General features: G+C 35.7%; 3 pseudogenes; all 3 read right to left on the bottom strand.

Moving 5' to 3' along the window:
- Nucleotides 1-344: 344 nt before the first annotated feature.
- LOC135319968 (olfactory receptor 5M9-like) lies at nucleotides 345-1286 on the bottom strand (annotated as a pseudogene).
- A 7348-nt stretch (nucleotides 1287-8634) lies between these two features.
- LOC105106614 (olfactory receptor 5M3-like) lies at nucleotides 8635-9612 on the bottom strand (annotated as a pseudogene).
- Nucleotides 9613-16710: 7098 nt separating this feature from the next.
- On the bottom strand, nucleotides 16711-17686 carry LOC116155203 (olfactory receptor 5M3-like; annotated as a pseudogene).
- Between the last annotated feature and the right edge of the window lie 2889 nt (nucleotides 17687-20575).

Here is a 20575-nt window from a genome sequence, read left to right as displayed (position 1 = left end):
TGAAATTTGAGTAAAGAAAACATTGTAGAAATCATGTTCAACTCTAACAAAGATATCTCCAAAACACCATGTATTTATCTCAACTTATTTATGAGTCCTCCAGTGACTGCACAATTTTAAACACACCATGAATGTGTAATATGTCAGTTTGAATAATATAGTTGCATATGCGGAGTAGCAATCTTGGTACTTAGAGGCCATTCATGGGGTAAAAGCCTCACTGGGTTAGAATGGAGCTCAGTATATGTAAGAGTTGCCTTTAGACAGTCTCTATTGAGCTAGGAACTTTCATGACTACACACTTATCACAAGTAGCAACATACTCAGAAATATCTATTGCAGTTTCACTGCCCCAAGTTTGCCTTGATGATTGCTTTGTTGACTGCCTCTTTCACATCTTTGTTTCTCAAACTGTAGATCATAGGATTCAGCATGGGAATCACTGTGGTATAAAACACAGCTACCATTTTCCCCTGCTCCACAGGCTCTTCAGTGGGCCTCCTGAGATACATAAATATGAGAGTCCCATAAAACATGGTAACAGCCGTCAAGTGGGACCCGCAGGTGGAGAATGCCTTCTTCCTCCCGTCAGCAGAGTGCATGCATATCATAGCTATTACGATGAGGATATAGGAGATGAGGACCACTGAGGGGGAATATGTGAAGTTAATCCCAGCAATAACTATCATGGTGTATTCTTTGATGTGGACCCCACCACAGGCAATCTTGATGAGAGGAGGGTCAGCACAATAGAAGTGGTTATTTTCAAAATTTCCACAGAAGTACAAGCCATATGTCCACAGGGTGCATATCAGGCTAACAGAGAATCCATAGACATAAGGCACAGAGATGAGCCAAACACAGACAGTCCTGGACATTTTACTGCCATAAAGCAGAGTGTTGCAGATGGCCATGTGGCAATCAAAGGCCATCACAGCCAAGATATATACCTCCACATGGACAAAGGTGATGAAAAAGTAACACTGCACCAGACACCCCATGTAGGAGATGGTTTTTGTCTCTGATAATAAGTTTTCCAGCATTTGGGGAGTAACATTGGAAGAGAACCACACATCCACAAAAGACGGGTGACTTAAGAAAAAGTACATAGGGGTCTGAAGCTGGGGACTGATGCTGATCAAAATAATCATACCAATGTTCCCTAACAGAGTGATCATGTAAACTACTAGGAACACCCCAAATAGGAGAACCTAAAGCTCCTGACGACTGGTCAACCCCAGAAGAATAAACTCTCTCACATCTGTGAAACTTGGCATTGCCTTCATGGAGACCCAGCCTGTACTGTCTGTGGGAGAAAGAAAAAAAATGGATTTGTTTTATTCTTGGAAGTCTTGAGTCACGTGCATCTGTATTCTAATTCAAATAATTGAAAAAATTAATGTATATTTCACACAGTGTCCCATAAAAGAATATCTAGGTACAATTATTTCCTTTAGTAGGTCTTATAGGTAATGACCATCAATATTTATATCAGTTTCTTAGTCCTAAAGTAGACAATTGCATTCATATATTACTAGAACTATATATTTATATTTGGTAAATTATTACCATAATGTTAACATCCCAGGGCTCAGATAAGACTAAAGCCAGACTGAGAGTTGTCAGAGAATGACTAAATCCATTCCAATATATTGCTTTTTAGAAAAAAGCTGGAGACTCATCAGTATTAAGTGTTCACTCAGGTCAGCTAGCCACTTAGTACTCACAGGCAAGTCAGTAGAGTGGATCCTCTGAAACTCCACTGAATGCTATCTTCCAGTATGATAGCTGGCTCTCAATGTCAGTAAAAATACCAACACACATGTGACATTAACTGACCTATTTTCACATGCTTTGGACAGTAGCCTCTTATTTATATAATCTTATGGGACAGTGGTCTTATACGCTGGTATTATAACCTAGGTATTGACATATTAGTCCTACGTTATGCCAGTATATGATACCACATGCTTTCGACATTTGAAATTCCTAATCACATTTTAGTTTGTTTAGCCTTACATTATACTTGCTTGATGACTGCTACTAGCAGGGTAAGGTGAGAGGTATTTAAAAGCATAGGCTCTACTACCTTTTGTTATCTTAAAAAAAAAATGTAAACTACAGGTGGTTAAATCACATAGCACTCAACATCAGAATTATGTGAATAGATAAGTACCTAGACAAATGCCATGAGGTAAAATTGAGGTGACACATTTTAATAATTATTGTCTCTCATTTCAGATTCCACTGGTTTTCAGGAACAATCAATTCTATGCCTATTTATATTCAAATTTAATGTCACCACAAGGAAAATGTTCCCAAGAAATCTTTCTCCTTTTAATACATTTCCCCTGTTGACTTCTCTAAGAAATAAAAATTTGCTGTGAGTCCTTAAGGCTGCATCTGTATAATTACCATCATCTTGGGAATTTAAGCTCTCCATATTAATTGTGTTTGAAGGGGATGTTACTGACATATAAATGGGTCTTTGCTTGTAATTGCTTAGGTTAATTCATTTTACAAACATCAAAGCCAGTTATATGTCAGATATATTTGTTACATCTAGAAGTATTCTAAATTCTGGAAATAGGAGGTTAAACAAGATATACAGGATTCTGGCCTGCATCATAATTTATTCTCACTGAAAAGAAGTAAAGGATAAATATACAAGTGAGATACTTCAGGGATTGGAGCCACAGTGACAAATACACTGTTTGCCAATGGGATCAGAAATAAGGAGATGCAGGATGCAGACAGGGTGATAGAAGATCTCTTTGAAAATATGATTCTTTTACTTAGTGAGAAGAAGCCAGCCATGTAGAAATACAGGGAAGAAGAGAATGAAAATGAAAAAGGAACTCTTAGCTTGCCATGTTGAAAAAGAGTGTTTCTAGAGCCATTCGTTTAACATTAAACAGTGTGTAAATTCTATGATTATATTCACAATCCCCTCCAATCCATAGCAGAGGACATTTAGGAAGTTAATTAGTCTTTATGAACTATTTTTCCATCTCTGATTATTCACATGGGGATGAAATACATCATGTATAAAGTAAATTGGGCACATAAGATAGGAGGCACTGAAGTTTCATGTCTGATCTGGCTTCCCCCTTACTGTAGATTTCCATGATTGTAGATCATCTGGCTTCTCTTAAGTGTGGAAATACTCAGCCAAATGAGAGATGCAGACTCCGGTAAGGAAGCAGAGTTAAGGCTGGGGATTTTCCTGTGTGAAAACTCCTGACCCTGCTCGATGAGCCCATAGTTCTCTGACCAACAGAGTCTGACTGGGTTAATGGTACTACTAAGCATAAAATATATTTAACAAAAGCATCAAGGCATCTAAGAAACATAGACTAAAACTGCTTCTCCAGTTTTGCTTCCTGCGTGATGTATGTAGTTTTCTTCCTCTACACATAATCGTTAGCTCTGTGATAGTAGCGTTTGTCTCATTCATCTTGGAAATCTTTAAACTGCCCGGCTTAGCTGTTAAATATAACTGATACTCAGCAATATTCACATTTCAGATTTTTTAAAGTGTCCTGATCTCTAGATCAGCTTTATGTAATGCATTACAGTATTCCAATATTATTAAAGCCTCTAGCAAAGATTGTTTTAGTGGCAACTGTCTCAGCTTTAAAATATGAGTAAGAATAGCTAATTTTTGTTGAGTGCTTACTAAACCTTTTGCATGTAAAGTTCCGATGGACCAGGTTCTATTCACATAGTCAATCTAAAACTGTGGAAACTGAAGCGCTGAAAGGCTAAGAAGGTCTCCCTGGATCAGACATCTGCTAACTGGTCAGAATGAGATGCAAACCAATTAATTCGACTTTCGTGCTGTATCCTTAATAATCTTATATTGCTGCCTCTTTGATAACCTATTCCAATATTCTATTTCTTTACATTTAAATTTTCAGTTTGAGTATCCTCCAAAAAAGAAGAATATTATCCTTTGAAGAGTTCATTCTTGATGAACCAGAAGAGCTTTGCATGACCCTAGAGCAGGCTGAACTACAGAGTAAATGGACCACTGCTTCACGCTACCACTCAAGGTTAGGCGATCCCGGAGTCCTAGGATCAGACGGTCAAGTGACTTCTGGGATAGAGCCAATTTATTATATAAGTGTGCATCATCTATTAAACAATTAAAAATATAGCATGTGTAACATATGAGTTTTAAAAATGAATTTTAATAATGTTTTTGGAATTTCTCATGAAGAGGAACAGTGAAGGTATAATTACTGCTCTAATCATTTCCACTGACACAAAACCTTCAACTCCATCCACATTTATTTTAAAACACAATGTGAAAATCAATGGTCATTGTAGAGAAGAGGTAAAAGGATAAATAATGCAGGATAATTTTTTTGTTAATCCCCATTGTAGCTAGATCACACATATGAAGTTTTAAAGAACTGTGGATACAAATAAGACTATTTCCCTGTAATATATTTCCACACAATAAAACCCTGTGATAACCAATATGTCTACAAATGAGGTTTTAGTCTACTCTTCAAAACAAGAATAAAAATTAAAAGATGTGACTGCATTAATCTGTATTGTAAAGAGTGTAAAATTTGCAGACCTACCTTCAGCAGTGAGAAAACCAAATGATAATGACTCACTATTTATAATAAAACCTTAAACACTGATAGGACTGAGAGCATCTCCCCAAGGAACTACCCAGGTAATTACGAAAGAAGTGATACTTAAAATTCTAGAAACATCTCAGGGGTAAGAGAAGTTAAGGATTGTTAATCAGAAGACTACTTTTTATGGTTCTAAAATTAAGAAATCAAAATTCTTAATATAATGGTTTAATCTCTCCCACCTTCACATGGGTTCTGCTCCCTTCCATTCACACCTGGCAATTATGCACCTAAGAAAAACAGTCGTGGTTTGCATTATAAGCTTTTGGTCAGTCGTTTTCATGTCTGTTATGCTACATTTCTAGTAAGCATCATCTCTCAGGAGAGACCATCACAGCAATGCTTGCCCTACGCATCTCATGAATGTTAGACACATGGCAGATGCCTCAAAGACCATTTGGAAACATCTGCAGAGAATGAGTAAAAGTAGAGGTCATTTTTGAAGAAGTTGATTATAGTAGAACAACTTGTCTCACTTAATTGAGGCTCTTCTGGGAGTCAGTAGAGCATTGACTTTGATGTCAGAAGGATCAGGAATCAAACCTTCTTAACTCTGAACTTTAATTATGTGTCATGGGTGAGTAACAATTCTCAGCTTCAGTTCTCATCTGCAGAATGTGAGACTACTATCTCCTAGGCTGGGGCGGGGATCTCAGATAACATAGGGCTAACTCTCAGGACAATGTCTGTCTTGTACAAAGCTCTCAAAGACTTGAAATTCTTTTTGCATTTTCTCTTATAAACAGTTCACAAGTATGAAGTTGCCACCTCTGTAGGACTGTGGTCAATATCATTGTTATGTTGAAGGATAAAAATATGCATACATAAAATAACTCCGAGGTTAAGTTTTTCTACCAAGTTTAGGTAGCTAACAGGTTAAAGAAACAGAATGCCAATGTGGATCATTCATAAACTCTAAACTATATACTACCCCAAGTTCATCTGCAAAATAATGCTCAGGCAAAGTTTTCTTCTGCATTCTTTATCCCTGAGTACCCACAACTCCTAAGTTCCTTCTCACTCATTATGAAGACAGTGCATCTGGTGAACTCTTTGTCACCATGCTATTATAATGTAGAATGCACTCTCTCAAGTAAATGTACATTTAAAAAGAAGAAAGTGTGTGTGTGTGTGTGTGTGTGTGTGTGTGTGTGTGTGTGTGTGTGTGTGTTGGAGAGAGCAAAATACAGAGAGAGTGACAGAGAAAGATAAATACACTTTATGTTGGAAATGCTGAAATGTAATGATGTTGATAGATGTAGAAATGAATGTAACATTAAGGTGTAGTTTTATAAGTATTTTACAAAACTATCCTGAATTTTCAGCAAATGGCAAAATTGCTTTATATTCTGCTCAAGAATCCAAACTCATGGAAATTATGAGCCAGAAAAGATCTCGGAGCCAGACACTAGAACCTAAAAGTTAACTGGATGAATAACAAGAAATGATTAGATCAAGGTCACCCACAAATTTATTTGAAATCTGGAAACTCAAACCAGGAACATGATTGAGCCATTTACCTTGCTGTCATCATTCTTCATGTAACACTAAACCAACACTCCAGAAAGTAAGTAGAGAAAGCAGTTCGCTTTTGAAGAAAAAGATGTAACAAAGATCATCCAAATCCATTTGCTCACAGGTATTAAAATGCTTTAAAACCATATTTTAAAATTTGTTAGTAATCAGCAACTAATTTGGTATGCCAAGTTTTCCAATAAATGGTGAATTAATGGTTTTACTGCCAAAAGAAATTACATTTAACTCACTTAAAAGTAACAATAAGTAAATAAAATCTTAAATTCTTTTAGGGGTTTAAGTTTTGCAACTCTAAGCAAAGTAATATTATTATAATTTAATCTGAATAAGCAATTTATTTACATGCAAATAGCTTTAAAGTTTTGACCATGATGTATGTGCTTGTATGTGGAAATGAGTTCATATGCATCACTGGTTTCCCTTAAGGAAAATAAAATCTCAAAAATGGCCACAAAAGAATGTTTGTTCTCATACTGCACCAATCTCATTTATATTTATATCTTTGCAGATCAATTTGTGATTACTTAAATGCATCATTTAAATGTGTGATTGAACTTTCAGTAGCTATGTATTTTCTAAATCAAAAGAGAAGATTATTTATTATTCATTTATTTATTTTTATTAGAGGACACAGACACTTTATGGAAGTTCAAGTTGTAAGGTTGTTGCCTCATGCTTATACTTGCCTAAATGAGGTGCAAGAGAGAACCAGATTATATTAATATATTATATCAGTACATGTCAATGTTAATGACAGATAGACACCCCCAATATTTTATTTCTTTCAAATACAAACTTATTTTAAAGTACTTATGTACCGTACCTAAGTCACAAATGTGCAAAATATTCCGCATGAATATCAATTTAATTCTTTAAGTGAAAACTGTGCTTTCAAAATGAAACATCTAAATCCATTTGCTCACAGGTATTAAAATGCTTTAAAACCATATTTTAAACAAGGGCTTTCCAAAATATACAAGCAGCCAGTACAACTCAATAACAAAAAAACACAACCCAATCTAAAAATGAGCAGAAGACCTAAATGAGCATTTCTCCAATGAAAACATACAAATGGCTAATAGGCATATGAAAAAAATGCTCAATATCACTAACTATCAAAGAAATGCAAATCAAAACTATAATGAGGCATCACCTCACACCAGTCAGAATGTCTATCATTAAAGAGTCCACAAATGATAAATGCTGGAGTGGCTGTGGAGAGAAGGAAATCTTCCTACAGTGTTGGTGGAAATGTAGCCTGGTGCACCCATTATGGAAAACAGTATGATCATTCCTTGAAAAACTAAAATTAGACTTACCATATGATCCAGCAATCCCACTCCTGGGTACATATCCAAATGAAACTCTAATTAAAAAAGGTGTATGCTCAACAGTGTTCATAGCAGCACTATATACAATAGCCAAGTGATGGAAACAATCTGAATGTCCATCAACAGATGATTGAATATAGAAGATGTTCTCTCTCTGTCTCTCTCTCTCTCCCTCTCTCTCTCTCTATATATATACACACATACATATGTATATATAAATATATCACACATGTACAATAGAATACTACTCAGCCATATAAAAGGATAAAATAATGCCATTTACACCAACATAGATGGACCTGGAGAACATCATAATACATGAAGTAACCTAGAAAGAGAAAGAAGAATACCATATGATATCACTTATATGTGAAATTTTTAAAAATGACACAAATAGATTTATTTAAAAACCAGCAACAGACTTACAGACATAAAAAACAAACTATGGTTATCAGGAGGGTGGGAAGGTGAAGAGATGTCGGGAGACCAAGATTCGCAGATACTAATTACTATGTATAAAATAGATAAACAATAAAGTCCTACTGAATAGCACAGGGAACTATATTCAATATTATGTAATAGTCTATAATAAAAAAATATGAAAAAGAATAATATATATAAATAGCTGAATCACTATGTCATGCATTAGAAATTAACACATTGCAAACCACCTTTTCTTCAATAAAAATTTTAAAAAGACATAAAATAGGAAAGAAAAAAATACCAGTGACTTATTGTGAAATAACAGTCAATTTAAGCATTTAAAAGTAACAACATATATCCTGCGTCAATGCCTATGTTAGGTGCAAGAAGGGACCATAATAGTTCTTCTAAACTCAGAATTGAAAGAGTGGGCTTTTAAAATACTGAAAGCCCATAAAAAAATACTTCCAGTTACAAAATAATCTACTATTGTGTGGAAGGAAAAATGATAAATGAAATTATCAGCATGGTTTCATGCATTATAGAACCAGGGAGTCTTGTTTACAATGTGCTTCTTTTGTCCTTACACCGTTCTTCCCTATTGAATTGTATAGTATCTTTGTCTGTTCATTGAAAACAAAAATAACAAATTTCCTCAAAATTATCCAAGAGAAACGGTTAATTTCTTCCCCTTTTACTGAGCCATGGGTCTCATCAGACATTTAAACTTTCTATTTTATTTAGTTAAAAATGTTCTGAAGATCACTTTGCTCATGGCCTCCTTCACATCTTTGTTCCTGAGGCTGTAGATCATGGGATTCAACATGGGAATCACTGTGGTGTAAAACACAGCCACCATTTTCCCCTGCTCCACGGACTCCTCGGTGGGATGTCTGAAATACATGAAAATAAGAGTTCCATAAAATATGACAACCGCTGTCCAAATGGGAGCCACAGGTGGAAAAGGCCTTCCACCTCCCATCTGCTGAGTGCATCCGCAGAATGGCAATGAGAATAAATAGGTAAGATATGATCACTACAGTTAGAGAATAAGTGAAGTTAATGCCTGCAAGTATGATCATCGAATATTCCTTAACAAAGGTCCCAGCACAGGCCATCTTGATGAGAGCTGGGTCTGCACAGTAGAAGTGGTTGATCTCAATTTTCCCACAGAAGTACAAGCCATGCATCCATAACGTTGCTGCCAGACTATTCAGAAAGCCATATATGTAAGGGAAAGAAATCAGTCACATACAGACAAGCCTTGATATTTTACTGCCATAGGGCAGAGGGTTGCCAATTGCCATGTACTTGTCAAAGGCCATCACAGCGAGAATAAAAATCTCTACGCGGACAAGAGCTATAATGAAGAAACACTGTACCAAGCAACCAGCGTAAGAAATAGTTTTTGTCTCTGATAACAGGTTTTCCAACATTTTAGGGGTGACATTGGAAGAAAACCACACATCCACAAATGACAGATGACTTAGAAAAAAGTACATGGGGCTGCTGAGCTGTGGACTGACCTTAATTAACATGAACATGCCGATATCACCCACCACGGTGATGATGTAGACCACCATGAAAATGATGAGGAAGACGACTTGCCATTCCTGATGACTGGTGAGTCCCAAGAGAATAAATTCTGTCACATCAGTGAAATTGAGCATTTTCTCAGTTCTGGGTCAATATTAGCTACAAATCCCTGTGATAACTACAAGGAAATAAATTTCAAAATCACATAGTAACCATGTATTAATTTACATTTTTATCCATGCCTTTTTTCATTTTTTTCTTTATTAAACATCTATGACTGCATTTTGCTACTCTTTTCAGCAAATCATTTCTGAGCACTTGCTAATGTAACGTGCTCTTGGAAGGCTACCTGGTTGGATAAATACAGAGCCCCACTTACATAACAGGTGTACAAAATGTGATTGAAACACGCTAGTACTTGATAGTGAATTTGCCAAATTTCCAAGACCACTTCTTTAACATCCCTTGTTTCCAACACTGGCTTGTTTGGTATTTTCATATTTTGAAGATATTTTGGAGGGCTATAGTTCTCTTTTTATCATCACTCAAAATTACTATTTTATCTGTTTCATTATAGGCATATTCTCCATGATTAGAGAAGGAAGTCACTTAATCAAATAATTCACCAGCCCTAAATGTCAAATAAAATTTATTTTTAATCTAACCTCATCCTTGGACTCATTTAAAGAGGGATGAACTGATCACAGCAATCATCAAAATAAAGGTGTAAGCCATTTATACACATTCCTACATTGTGCACAGTACCTGGACACGGACTCTTGGCATCTCTAACGTGTAATTGTAATCTACTAGACATCATCCGCTCTTACATTCTGGAAAGTCAAATAGAAGTAAGACAAGGAGATCAATGTCTATTCAGAGTGGTGTTGATGTCAATGGTCTTTCTAAAACCATGGTGTACTCTTATAGAATTATGCTGGAGGCAGAAAATGGGGACTGTTTGCCTTTTCTTTGGTGATCAATGGAGTTCTTCCTGGATATAAGTTGTATCATAGGAACATTTTTCTAAAACAATATTTCCAAAATTATTTTCCTATAGAAACACTAGTGCTGTGTATGCTGTTAATAGGTATTGTGGAGAAAAATCCACAAGGGTTCATTCATCAGATAATGAGAAATCTTTGTATCTTCTGCAAACTCTTAGAGACACATGACTTATCTAGTAAAGGTAAACTGTGAGAAGCTGTGTGGGAAAGAATTCTATTATACTTAGTCTAGCTGGCATTTACTTAGCTTAAAAATGAAGGAGAGGAGAGAGAATAATAAAGCAAAAAGAGAGACACAGAGAGAGAGTTCCTCAAAATTAGCAAACATCGAAGATCTTTGGAACACAGGGAGTAATTCTATCAAAAAAGATTCCTGAGAGAGCTTTGCAACAGGGCAATAAGCTTGTTGGATTTGGGACTGTGCCATGCTCTCCAAGGGCTAAATGTCATTTGATTATTCCCCAAACCCTTGTTTTTACCTCCAGGATTATACTTTGTGCAACTACCCTCTGATGCGTATCCAAAGTTATCTTAGGGTTATGACCAAGAAAGATCACAGCAGGTAAGAAGATGACCTCATTGCCAGAGTGAAAATAAATAGACTCTTATTCACGAAGGTAATCCACTGCCTTCTACTCACCCCTTTTGGAAAGAAAAGGTTTTCATGAGGAAGGAGAATGCTACGAACCCAAGTAAATTAGACTGACAAATGACTCCTGGGTCTTAGGCTAATTAGTAAAAAATTGAAGCATTAACTCATGGCTTAAAAATATTAGGAATAATAAGAGTTAAAATTGGAAAAGATAAAATCTTTTGTTTTGTGATGTAAAGAATACCATTCTTTCTGTATAATTTTGGTTTCTTCTCCCCATCCACCCAACTCCCCATCCCAAGGCCTCATGTCACCTTTATGGAACTCATTCTCCCCTCGAAGAGTTTTCGATGGTCAATTTGACGTGACCATTTGGGTTTAAGAATACGTAGTTAGACACAGACACATTAAAGCTTAGAGAACACATGTGATCACTTTGGATAGTAGTTTGGCATCAATCTATGCCTAAAGCAGAGTTTCCTTAAAATTATATTAAAGATTAAGTCAAGCGCTTGTTTTGCTATTGCTCAGCTTATGATTCATAGTATGTGTATTAATAAATTTACTAAAATTATTTATCTACCAATTTATCATTCATGTTATAAAACTTATATTATCTCCTTAAAGGAATATATTTATGAGTCTTTAGGAAATAAAAGGTGACTTCACATCACGAGGTGGAAAGTAGTAATATGGAAGTATTTTTTTGTTTTGGGGCGTTTTTTTATTCCAAAGTTTCTCAGATATGCTCAGTAACCACGTGTGGCACTTATAAAGCTAAAAAAATGGAAACTAATGCAAACAAAATTATAAACCAGTTGCGTTACGACAGGCGATTGAGTGAATATGGTGATGGTGTGGTTTTCTCTTGACAGTGTGGAGCAAGGGCGTCACAACCTGCTTCTGTATTCATATATATCGCCTGTGACAACCCAGATCTTCACATCTTTTTATTTTTTGAACTTCCGTGGAATCATTCTGACATAGAGATAAATTATTTTTTAACTATTTTGTTAAATATTGATGCCTACTCAAATTAAAACCTTGTTGTTCAACTTTGTTTTTAACCCTCAAAAAACTGTTGTCATAGGTTTGGGAAAAAAGAAAAAACAGGTAATACCAAGTAGGAAAACAAGTTGATAAAATATTCTCCCTCTCTGCTGGTTGTACGCTTTTGTAGTGTGTTGCTACGTGCTCAGCTTTAGAGCGGGGCCTAGGAAGTCTGGAAAGGAGAGCAAACGTATTATGAGTACAGTCAGCACTCTTGCAGGTTCCACAACCTCGAATAGAAAATATATATTTTCTTAATCCAGAAAGTTCCAAATGCCAAAACTTGAATTTGCCAGGCTATGGCAACTATTTACATAACATTTGCATCGCATTGTGTGTTAGACATCATCTAGACATGATTTAAAGTATATGAGAGGGTGTGCATCAGTTATATGCAAAAACTACACCTTTCTATAGAAGGGACTTGATCATCTGCAGATTTCGGTAACCTGGGAGGCAGCAGGGGTCCTGGAACGCACCCCTCTCAGATACTGACGCAGGACTGTATCTGTCCTGAACGTGCTGTAGGATCATATCGAGCTGCCTGTGAACACGTTCAGTCCATGGGAACAGGAACAGGAAAAACAGATCACAGATCTATCTGTAAACTGCCCAAACTATGCTAATTCATTTGTAAAAATGTAAAAAATAATATATTAACTTTTGAAATAGAATTCCCTAAACAAGAAAAAATGGATTTTTTAAGATTCACAGGTTCATAGACAAAGAGAAATTAATGGAAGATCTGCTTAAGACAGCATCACAAAAGACAGGAGAAATACAAAGATGAAGGAGAGAGTCTGTGCCTGGAACAGGGTGACAAGCCTTTCCACAGATCGCAATGATGCTGAGTCAGCAGAGTGTGGCTGGGCTGCCCATGGTTTTTGCATTCTTGCATTTATCAAAGATTAGCAATAGAGGAATTCTTGTTTGAAAACCAGATCTAATTACAGGCAACCAAGGATGCCTGAGAAAAAAAAAGAAGATATAAAAAAGTGGTGTTGTTAGTACTTTGCAAAAATTAAATCCATGCAAACTTGCGTGGTGATTAGCCAGATGATACAGAGTGATGGTGAGCTCACAGCAAAGTGGAATGATCAGCTCTGATCTTAGTGGGTGTGAGGTCTGGGGAAGAATGGAGGGTCTGGGAAACTGAGAAGCACTTACAGGATTTTCCTCGCCATCTCCAGGCAAAGCAGATGTACCCAAACAGCCATGTTGCAGCATTTTGTATTTCAAATTAAGTTACCCATGAATGTGGATTCTTTCTCCTTCAGGTTCAGGCATGAGAAATTATTAAGTATTCCATTCTGTTGCTTTGTCAGACATTGGCTGAATTCTGGCTCCATGACTTATTTAAGAACTTGGACAGGATTACTCTTGTTTTGTTTATAGTTTCACTATACTAATATGATGTAACAATAATAACAGTATTAATTTCTTTGTGTGTTTGTGAATATGAAAAGATTTATTACACACTAACACATAATAAATATTCAAGGCACAATTATTATTAAAGATTAAATGCACTCCTGGAAACTGTAGCTTCCATTAATAGTTTGCAATAATCAAATAATCAAATCTCTATAGAAAATTTCTTTCTGTTTCTCTCTCTGACACACACAAATACAAATCTACACACAGATAACATTTATGAATTAATTCATGTTAATTCATGTTAATTTTAGTGATAAGGAATAAATGTAAATAAAATTCAAGATGCAACCTTCATTTTCCAGTTCCAGATCGATGCATTTGTGTACCAACCTCAGAATGAAGAGAAGTGTTCCCAGAAAGGATGCAGAATTGAACAGTGGAGGCTGTAGAAGAGATGGCAAACAACATGAACCAGGCAAAAGAGAAACTGGAAGGACACAGAAGTTTTCCTTAAATGTTTACATTAGAAAAAAGAAGCAATTAAGAGGCTTTCACCAGAAATGATCCTGGGGAAAGTGCATCTCCAGAGGAACACATACTGATGAGATTTGTGGTTTTTATTTTATTTTATTTTTGTTACAATTTGCACAATTTTATTTTTCCCCAAACTCAAACTCAAGTTATTTTGAAGGTGTCCTGGGATCAAATGACATGATTTGCTTTGAGTTTGCATCACACTAAACCTGGTGATGGTGTCACTTATCCTGCATAAGCCAGTCCCATGTTCTGTACTTCACGATCTGTGTGACTCCACTTTTCCAGTGAAAGATGAAACAAGTATGAGTCCCTGAAACTAAAATTTTGACCTAGCACACAACTGCGTGGCTCAGCTCTAAACTACCTGCAGAGGTTTTTTGCTCAGTTATCATCTCAAAGAAATCTACCTTTATTCCCATGACTAAATTAGAAGCACTCTTTTGCTCCTTTATATCACGATATTTTTTCCAGATTTCACCATAACATATCTAACATACTATATGATTTATTTATATATTATGCTAATTGTTTACACTATGTCTCACACTCCTAGACTCATGAGATCAAGAATTTCTTTTTCTGTTTTGCTCATTGATAACAAATAACTAAAACAGTGTCTGGTACATAATAGGCACTCAGCTAATATTTGTTAGATGAATGAGTCATTAATTAATTAAAGAACAGAATAGAATGATGGGGAATGAACTAAAAGAAATAGAAACAAGTTGATGTATAATATTACTGGCATTTAAAATTATCAGGGATAAGAAGATTATTAAAAAAAAACAAGTGGCAATTGATATTTTATGAAAATTAGTATTAGTTTCTTGCTTCAGACCACATGCAAAAAAGAAATTCTAAATCGTTTAAATTAAGCATAAATATGCTAATATATGTATCCATTGCATGAGCTGTTATGTGAATGGTTATACAGTTTATTTATTTATTTAAAACATTTTATTTTTATATTTTATTTAATTGTTATTATATTTTAAATTGTTTTATTTTGGCAGTGAGGGGGTGGTAATTAAGTTTACTTACTTTTTTTAGAGGAGATACTAGGGATTGAACCCAGAAACTCATGTATGCTAAGCACGTGCTCTACCACTTGAGCTGTATCCTCCCCCCATACAGTTTGTTTATAATTGTTAAAATAACACAGCTGGCCATAACAAGCTTTAAAATCTCTTGGTTTTCAAGTGGACTAAGTTTTACAATCTGTGGTCAGGAGAGAGCTAAGTAGAGAAAGTAGTTCTGTTGTGGGTGAAGTAGGCCGTTTGGAGTTATACACTAAATGTAGTGGGCAGGGAAATAATGCAGTACGAGACTGTGTATAATACAACGTAAAGTGTAATAAATGACATCATTATGTTGGTTAATTCATGTTACAACTAGTCTGATCCTTTGGAAAATTCCTAAGTAGCAACTCCTGCAAAGTCCTGATCAGGTTGACAACTCTGAAACGCACGCCTCCACACAAACACACACACACACGTACAAACAGAAATATCCATACATGTACATGTGGATGGATGTGTAACAGGTATATATACATGTATATACACATATATAATGCATGCATGATTTTGCTTTATTTGTGAAAATCCTGCTTTATTTTTTAAATTTCTTGACAAAATATTGTTAAATAAAAGAAAATGAACAGGACTTCAATCTTGACAAGAAATGTTATAGATTTTGTGCATTTACAATCAAAATCAGCAATTTGTGCCTCAAATTGTTCTCATCTTTTAAGTAAAAGTATTTTGAAACAGAGGCAACAATATCATTAAAAAAAAAAAAACACAATTCAGGGCATCTGTTATATTGATGATGTGTTAATTTTAAAAACAGATATAAAATGAATGACAAGTTACAAATGCATGTGTTAGAACCAATGAGGGTTCAGCTGCTTTCTACTACCACCAAACCCCAAAACACTTCAATAATAAAGGAAAAAAAAAAAAGTAAATATATATCTACAATTTCCCCAATAGATTTATGGAAATACAATCCAAAACTAACCAATGAGATTGTGTTATTACCTTCTGATAGTCATTATAAGGTAAGATACAAATAGGATTTAAATACATATGTTTACATATAAATGAGGCTTATTTAATTAATTAGCATACATTTGAAAAGGTAAACTCATATAGCATACAGTTAAATTCATTAGCATTTCTTACATGGAGCTTATAACATATTCTGCAGAAATTATTCCACTGTCAGGGCTGTTGTCTACAATTATACCAATGACTACCAGTGAAATAATAGTCAATTTCAGTATTTAAAAATAACAACATACATCATGAACCACCACCTCATTTAGATGCAAGAACGGACCATTATGGTTCTTCTAAAAACAGAATTGAAAGAGTGGACTTGTAAAATACTGAAAAGCCATAACAAACGCTTCCAGCTACAAAATGACCTGTCGAATTTGACACTGTGTGGGAAAGGATGCTGTTGTCAGCATGCTTTCATATTGTCATGTGTTATAGACCCAGGGAGTCCTGTTTACAATGTGCTGCTTTTATCCTTACACCTTATTTCTTATTCAATTGTGTAGTATCTTTGTCTGTTCATTGAAAACAAAAATAACAATTTTTCTCAACATTATCCAAGAGAAATGGTTAATTCTAACCTTTATATTGAACCATGGGCCTCATCATACATTTTAAGTTTCTATTTTATTTCATTAAGTATGTCCTACTGATCACTTTGCTCATGGCCTCCTTCACATCTTTGTTCCTGAGGTTGTAGATCATGGGATTCAACATGGAAACCACCGTGGTATAAAACACAGCCACAACTTTCCCCTGCTCCACGGACTCTTCAGTCGGACTTCTGAGGTACCTGAAGAAGAGAGTTCCATAAAATATGGTGACAGCTGTCAAATGAGATCCACACGTGGAGAAGGCTTTCTTTCTTCCTTCTGCTGAGAGCATTCTTAGGATGGCAATAAGGAAAATATGTAGGAGATGATAATGACTAGCAAAGAGTAAGAGAAGTTGAGACCCGCCATTGTGCACCTTCTTTAATGAAGTTTCCTGCTAAGGCCATCTTGATGAGGGCTGGGTCTGCACAGTAGAAGTGGTTGATCTCAGTGTTCCCACAGAAGTACAAGCCATGGGTCCACAATGTGGAGATGCAACTAATAAAGAAGCCATATACATAAGGGAAAGAGATCAGTCAAATACAGACAATCCTTGACATTCTGCTGCCATAGAGCAGAAGGTTGCCAATTGCCATGTACCTGTCAAAGGCCATCACAGTGAGGATGAAGACTTCTACATGGATGAAGGCAATGAAGAAGAAACACTGCACTATACAACCAGGGTAGGAAATAGTTTTGGTCTCAGACACCAAATTTTCCAACATTTTGGGAGTGACATTAGAGGAGAACCACACATCTGCAAAAGACAAGTGACTGAGGAAAAAATACATGGGGCTGTTGAGCTGGGGACTGACCCTGATGAGTATGATCATACCAACATTCCCAACCAGGGTGACAATGTAGACCAGTAAGAAGACCACAAAGAACAGGAGCTGTAAATCAGGACGACTAGTTAGTCCCAAGAGAATAAATTCTGTCACGTCAGTAAAATTGAGCATTTTCTTGAATATGATCCAGGCAGAGATGCACTTTGTCTAATAAAATAAACAGAAATAAAAAATACACATCTCAAATATAGTCATTCTTCATTTGTATTTTATCTTTCTGATCCATTCTCTTTCAATTCCTCTGCAAGTTTTCTTTTTATCTCTCCTCTCCTGTCCCCATGTCTTTACTTAGCAGTATTTCTTTCCCTTATGCACATATATATACATAAGTTTTCTTTTACAGAGCAACTGGCAGAATAATATAAAATTATAGAATATAATGACATAACTTATTGCATCTAGTTTTACTTGTTTATATAGAAAAAGTTTAGAGGAAGAATTTTTGTTCTTGCTCTCTCTTGGAAAGGGAAAGAATTTTTATTAATGGCCCCAATTTTTAGGAAGTGCATACATTTTTTTATTCACTAGATTTATAGAGTTAGAAGGTCTATAAAATATGTAAGAAATTTATTCAAAGTCATAGGCAAAGAAATGCTGATCCATAATCAGAAAGTTAAGTGATACCTCCATTTCTTAACCTTGAAAGCTTGAGAAGTTTTTTATTTTAAAAAATGACTTAATAACACTGTATAAAATGGTTTAAAATAAAACAACTATCTTTATTGGAAAAAAAGAAAAGAAAAAAACCTCTTAAAGAATTACATTGATTTGGTGATTTTTTTTTTTAATTTGGAAAATCAACATAAGAAAATGAATCCTTGCCAGCCATTGTCCATGTTGCAAATAAGCCTAAAAGAAATAAATTGAAGCATCACCTCCATTTTTTAAAACTCTTCTCCTCCCTTGAGTCTTGAAGCATTAACACATTCTATAGCAGTCTCTTCCTTTTTTCTTAGAACTTTGAATAAATTAGGAACAACAGAATACTAAATGAAGGACTGTATTATTATTCAATAATTATTTACAATTTAATGAAATTTTTTAAATGTACCAGAAAGTGAAGGAAATTTTTTGAGGGTTTAGAGAGGAAGTTTCTTTTTTTTACTTTTGACTGTATCAGATTAAGATGGCCGATCTGTCTGGATTCTGTATCCTTCTAGCACATTCTGATATGCTAGTTTAAATATTTTGAGCTCATTTACCAGCAGTAAGATTTTACTTATGGTCCATTTATTTATGAGCCATGGGAGTGCACAGCTGATGGTTCTTCATGAAAATATCCTGTATTTGCCATCAAAGTACAAGTTAGAAAAACATCATCATCACTTTTATATTTATTTATTCATCCATTCATTCATGTAGTAAACAACTTCCAGAAAAATCACTGGTTCTTCTCTTATCTATAATAAGCTGTTATGACCAACCTGTTTCTTGCCTATTTCTTTTCCTACCCATTGTTAGTTGAGATCTGTCTTTCCTTTTTCATCCCCTAGAATTTGTCTCTATCTTAGCTTCCTTGTTATATCTGTCCCTCCCACTACTTATCTCTTGGTTGAAATTTACATGATAGATATCAGATGCCGATTGGAAAAATGAGATGATTTTCATCCTCCCCTGGAATGTTGGTAGTGACTAAAGTAAAGTAAAAAGACCTATACTCTAGGTTGCCTCTGCCAAAATGCCAAATACAAAGAGGTGTTACCTCATCTAACCATGAACTGGTAAAGGAGGGAAATAGAGAATGCTGTCAAATCTATTCAAATATCCTTTGTGCTGCAGGGAGATCTGCATGATTCTTTTTGCCTCTTCTTCCAAATAATTAGCCATTTCCCACATATTTAGGTAAGAAATCTGTTTATACTCCCAGCCTCCTCTATACGCTCTATACAGGCATTATAAAGAAACATTTTCTACAACGTTATTGATTTATTTGATGATTAATAAACCTTATATATGTAATGAGAATTTTTTAAACTGTTTTTTCACTTTTATAGCAAATGTCATCAAGAAACATAAGCAAAAGGAAAATGGTATCAGGCTTTAAGCACTTAGTGAGAAGTGTATCAGTGTGTAAGTCAAGCTACATGAGCCGAGTCTTCAGCTCCAAGGAGGCCTTCAATTTTAGTAGCCACTGAATGACAAATCTGCACAGGGGAGCAGAATGAGATTCAAACAGTTGGCCCTGTAATGAAATCCATCTATGTCTGCTACCAGTTCAGTCTGTGGTGGGAGAAATGTGACATAAGCAGCTGCCACCCAATTTAGCCAGAAATTTCCCGGTCTAGGAATGTTAAGTTTTGACTGAGGGAAACATCTCAGTCCTGGGCAAACCAAGATAATTGGCCACCCTAAGAAATGCTGGGCCCGTGATTTACAACTGCCCGAGTCTTACAGGCTTCCTCAGGGAGCTAGTTGTAACAGGGCAGAGAATGCTAGAATATCACATGCAAGGAGAAGATGTTTCCTCAGGTTACCCCCATGTGAAACCCCAACCACTAGTCTGTAGAAGGTAGAAAGAGGAAAAGATGGTCTGGATTCTAAGGAGCACAGGATCATTTATGAATGTTTTGAGGTCCAGTGTGCTTCTTTATCAAGAACTGTGTTTGAACACATGTTACTGGTATCTTATATGTATTAGTATATATAAAAGTTTAATTTCATGACTTTATGTTTGTATATGGGGAAGAGAGAGAAGCAGAGACAGAAAGACAGAGAGGGAGAGACTGAGACCAGCACTTGCACTAAAGAGAAAATGTCTTTAGCAGAGAAAACAGAAACGCAAAGGTTTGATTGCCAAGTAGTGACCATTTATGGGGGGAACTCTCATTGTTATGTAGTATGGTGTACACTTTTGCCACTGAATGACTGCATTTCTTGGACAAGAGCATCGAACCAGAGCCCCCAACCACAGCTGACCACCACTGCCACAGTGGGGCCTTTCTAATTACACCTCCTAACAACCCTTCCAGAACATGCTCTTCCTATGGAGAATTACAAGGGCAACCTAGAGGGCTCACACTCCGGACTGAC

This window comes from Camelus dromedarius, chromosome 35 (assembly GCF_036321535.1).
Source record: "Camelus dromedarius isolate mCamDro1 chromosome 35, mCamDro1.pat, whole genome shotgun sequence".
Lineage (NCBI taxonomy): Eukaryota > Metazoa > Chordata > Mammalia > Artiodactyla > Camelidae > Camelus > Camelus dromedarius.
Note: the sequence above shows the minus strand (reverse complement) of the source record. Positions and strands in the feature narration are given on the sequence as shown.